We start from the raw sequence: 5,000 nt of genomic DNA on the forward strand, positions 1-5,000 counted from the left end.
TGGATGTGGTAGCCGTTTCTCAGGCTCCCTCTCCGGAATCGAACCCTGATTCCCCGTTACCCGTTACAACCATGGTAGGCGCAGAACCTACCATCGACAGTTGATAAGGCAGACATTTGAAAGATGCGTCGCCGGTACGAGGACCGTGCGATCAGCCCAAAGTTATTCAGAGTCACCAAGGCAAACGGACCGGACGAGCCGACCGATTGGTTTTGATCTAATAAAAGCGTCCCTTCCATCTCTGGTCGGGACTCTGTTTGCATGTATTAGCTCTAGAATTACCACAGTTATCCAAGTAACGTGGGTACGATCTAAGGAACCATAACTGATTTAATGAGCCATTCGCGGTTTCACCTTAATGCGGCTTGTACTGAGACATGCATGGCTTAATCTTTGAGACAAGCATATGACTACTGGCAGGATCAACCAGGGAGCTGCGTCAACTAGAGCTGAGCAGCCGGCCGCCCGGGAGTGTGTCCCGGGGGCCCGCGCGAACACGCAAGCGTCCGCTCAATTATTCTGCAAACAGGAGGAGGCTGAGCTCCCCTGCACAACACACCTCGAAACCCTCTCAGGTCCCGGCGGCGCGCAGCGCCGTCCTAAGTACTTGGTCGGGTTCGAGAGAGGCGCAATCGCCCGGAGTTAGGCGAGTAGACGCTTTAGGTGCGACCACCCGTGCTCCCAACTGAGCTTGCCGCTGCCGACAGAGGCCCGGGAGCGTGCTGTCGTGGCATTGCCGGCGGGAGACAACACGCGCCACCTACGGTGACCGGCAGCTCCAACGCCAGCGCCACAGAAGGACAAAAGCCCCACTTGGGTGCCGAAGCGAACTCTCCCAGCACAGCGCACGCGCCAACACGTCCGCACAGCTGCGATACAAACCACCTGCGAGAACCGCTGGGGCGACCGAGCAGCAGACGGCGTCGCGGCGCCGAGCGCCGGGCGGCGGCGCATCCTCAGCGCACACAGTCCTCAATCGGACCAGCACACTGCAGATGGCCACCGCGCTTCGCACCGGGCCCGCGAGGACCTGCTTTGGCCGCAAGGCGCCGCGAGCAGGGGGCGCCGGCGCGCAGCTGCGCCGCCTGCCGCGTCCGTCGGCCGGCGCGCCTGCCACTGGCCGCCCCCACCAGCCGGCTGTAGCGCGTGCGCCCACGCACCGCGCTGCCAGCACGCCGGGCGGCCCCCCCTCACCGGCCGGGGACGGTCCCACCCAGCCACCGCCGCGTATCGCCTCACACCCAGATCCCCTTTCACGTTCGTGGGCATGGTGGGTCCCCTTTCACGTTCGTGGGCATGGTGGGTATCCCTGAAACAACCGGTTAATAGCTCGACCGATCGTCGCCAACACTGATTCACCTCTAGCGAGAACAACCGCACCACAACGGGTTACCTGTTGTTCATTTGCGTAACGTCACCAGCAAACGTAGACGTCCATCGCCATTTGCAACGAGTATTGCATGCCTGTGTCAGGTGTCACAACACACTACGTCTGCCCACATAGACGCAACAACATGTGCACGCCTCGAGAACACGTGGAAGGTAGCCCCCGTACGTATGCGGTGTCCATTGCGCGAACGACTGTCAGCCGGCCTCTGCAGGATGTCGCAGATGTGGAACGCGGTGCAACATGCTATCACGGTGTGTGAGAAGAGACGACTACGTCCGAATACACGCTCCACTACATCAACAGACTGCTCATGCTGATCGCCATCCAGGGCGTCCGTTCCTCCCACACGTCTGAATGGCGTACCACACTGCAATCCAGCTCTTATAGGGAGACGACACGTAGCTGCGTGCACAATATTTGGACTGTATGGTCTGCCGTTGCTAGGCGCAGTCGTCGTACGGTCACACATGTGCCACGATGTATCATTCAGTACATACGGACCAATGTGCAGTACAGTTTGTGGGTTTTGCGTACATCGGCGGACAGGTGACAGGCCGTACCACAACGTAGGCTGAGTACGTCGGCATGCGAAGGGCATTGAACATGCAAACTTCTCAACGACCAGCTTGCGAAGGCAGGGGGGAAGGGGGGGGGGGGGGCATGTACGTCCTGCTGCTATCCACATTACAGTGTATAGCAGGAGCATGTGGAAAGTCAGCAACACCTGCAAGGTGTTTAACATGACGCGATACACAGGGGACCGGGCAGTGCGAATAGCGAACTATATTGCGAGGGTTGCGGTTAGGCAACACTACACTAATTTAACGAGTTGCATAACAATTACAGAGCAGGTTCAGCGACAACGTGCGTCAGGTTAAGGCGCAATATAGGTTAGGTTAAGGCACAACATGGGTTACGTTAAAGCACAAATTAGGTTACGTTAAAGCACAAATTAGGTTACGTTAAAGCACAAATTAGGTTACGTTAAAGCACAAATTAGGTTACGTTAAAGCACAAATTAGGTTACGTTAAAGCACAAATTAGGTTACGTTAAAGCACAAATTAGGTTACGTTAAAGCACAAATTAGGTTACGTTAAAGCACAAATTAGGTTACGTTAAAGCACAAATTAGGTTACGTTAAAGCACAAATTAGGTTACGTTAAAGCACAAATTGGGTTACGTTAAGGCACAACATGGGTTACGTTAAGGCACAACATGGGTTACGTTAAGGCACAACATGGGTTACGTTAAGGCACAACATGGGTTACGTTAAGGCACAACATGGGTTACGTTAAGGCACAACATGGGTTACGTTAAGGCACAACATGGGTTACGTTAAGGCACAACATGGGTTACGTTAAGGCACAACATGGGTTACGTTGAGGCACAACATGGGTTACGTTGAGGCACAACATGGGTTACGTTGAGGCACAACATGGGTTACGTTGAGGCACAACATGGGTTACGTTAAGGCACAACATGGGTTACGTTGAGGCACAACATGGGTTACATTGAGGCACAACATGGGTTACGTTGAGGCACAACATGGGTTACGTTGAGGCACAACATGGGTTACGTTGAGGCACAACATGGGTTACGTTGAGGCACAACATGGGTTACGTTGAGGCACAACATGGGTTACGTTGAGGCACAACATGGGTTACGTTGAGGCACAACATGGGTTACGTTGAGGCACAACATGGGTTACGTTGAGGCACAACATGGGTTACGTTGAGGCACAACATGGGTTACGTTGAGGCACAACATGGGTTACGTTGAGGCACAACATGGGTTACGTTGAGGCACAACATGGGTTACGTTGAGGCACAAATTAGGTTACGTTGAGGCACAAATTAGGTTACGTTGAGGCACAAATTAGGTTACGTTGAGGCACAAATTAGGTTAGGTTAAGGTACAATATGGGTTAGGTTAAGGTACAATATGGGTTAGGTTAAGGTACAATATGGGTTAGGTTAAGGTACAATATGGGTTAGGTTAAGGTACAATATGGGTTAGGTTAAGGCACAACATGGGTTAGGTTAAGGCACAACATGGGTTAGGTTAAGGCACAACATGGGTTAGGTTAAGGCACAACATGGGTTAGGTTAAGGCACAACATGGGTTAGGTTAAGGCACAACATGGGTTAGGTTAAGGCACAACATGGGTTAGGTTAAGGCACAACATGGGTTAGGTTAAGGCACAACATAGGTTAGGTTAAGGCACAACATAGGTTAGGTTAAGGCACAACATAGGTTAGGTTAAGGCACAACATAGGTTAGGTTAAGGCACAACATAGGTTAGGTTAAGGCACAACATAGGTTAGGTTAGGGCACAACATAGGTTAGGTTAAGGCACAACATAGGTTAGGTTAAGGCACAACGTAGGTTAGGTTAAGGCACAACATAGGTTAGGTTAAGGCACAACATAGGTTAGGTTAAGGCACAACATAGGTTAGGTTAAGGCACAACATAGGTTAGGTTAAGGCACAACATAGGTTAGGTTAAGGCACAACATAGGTTAGGTTAAGGCACAACATAGGTTAGGTTAAGGCACAACATAGGTTAGGTTAAGGCACAACATAGGTTAGGTTAAGGCACAACGTAGGTTAGGTTAAGGTACAACGTAGGTTAGGTTAAGGTACAACGTAGGTTAGGTTAAGGTACAACGTAGGTTAGGTTAAGGTACAACGTAGGTTAAGGTACAACGTAGGTTAGGTTAAGGCGCAATGTAGGTTAGGTTAAGGTACGATATAGCTGAGGTTAAGGTACAATATCGCTTAGGTTAAGGTACACATTGTTGTAGGGAAAGGTGTATTTGGGGGGGGGGGGCGGCAGGTTCGTTGATAGTGATTATCGTAAGTGCATGCCTGCGGGATCATCCGATTTGTCACGTCAGGATGCACTTGTGGCTCATGACAGGCGGCGCTCCGATTCCAAGGTTATGGCAGATGTGTGTCTTTCATTCCTGCCATTGTTTGTGTACTGTGACAGGAGGCAGTATTGTGATGTTGGGTGCACCCCTGTGTAGGACATGTGTGGGTGTTCGTGGCTTAACTGAGCAATGGCGGATGTCGGAAGGGTGGGATATTCTGTTTTGTGGGTGGACCTCCCGGTCTGGTTATGATAGTGTGGATTGTGTAATGTGGCGGAGAGGATGCACCGGATGTTCTTCCATGCTGGTGGTTAGATATTGTGTGTGTGCCTGTTAGAGGCAGAGAGTAGTGTGTGATAGTGTCTGGCTGACGTGTGGTTCTCATTGTGTGCAGAGTCTTTCAGCATGTATAGGGACGGTTGTATATATTATCTGTATTCTGATTACTAATCAGTGCCGTGTATACGGTTACTCTGGTTCCAGTCGAAACTGTTCTATCTCTGTACATTAGTGACACTGCGGCTCCACTATGTTGCTGCCCCTGTCGGCCGTTTCCCCCAGTGTATGGCTAGTGATTATCAGCAATCAGTCTATTAGTCAATACCGGTAGTGTGACGACTTCAAATGTCCGGGATGGGGGAAGCTAAACCCTTCCCGTGGGTCAGGGCCTAGAAAGACTCTTCCCACGCAGGAGGCTCGGACTGTCGTTACTCTTCCGAGAAATATATTTGCCCAGC

General features: G+C 51.2%; 1 non-coding gene across 1 annotated transcript in view; it reads right to left on the reverse strand.

The window, feature by feature from the left end:
* The window catches only part of LOC126434065 (small subunit ribosomal RNA), a 1,909-nt gene extending 1,476 nt beyond the window's left edge, over window positions 1-433 (reverse strand). Inside the window, exon 1 of the ribosomal RNA XR_007578952.1 lies at window positions 1-433. This exon is cut by the window's left edge and continues 1,476 nt beyond it. This is a non-coding gene — a ribosomal RNA (small subunit ribosomal RNA).
* Window positions 434-5,000: the final 4,567 nt, after the last annotated feature.

The sequence above is a fragment of the Schistocerca serialis genome, unplaced genomic scaffold, assembly GCF_023864345.2.
Source record: "Schistocerca serialis cubense isolate TAMUIC-IGC-003099 unplaced genomic scaffold, iqSchSeri2.2 HiC_scaffold_1180, whole genome shotgun sequence".
Classification (NCBI taxonomy): Eukaryota; Metazoa; Arthropoda; class Insecta; order Orthoptera; family Acrididae; genus Schistocerca; species Schistocerca serialis.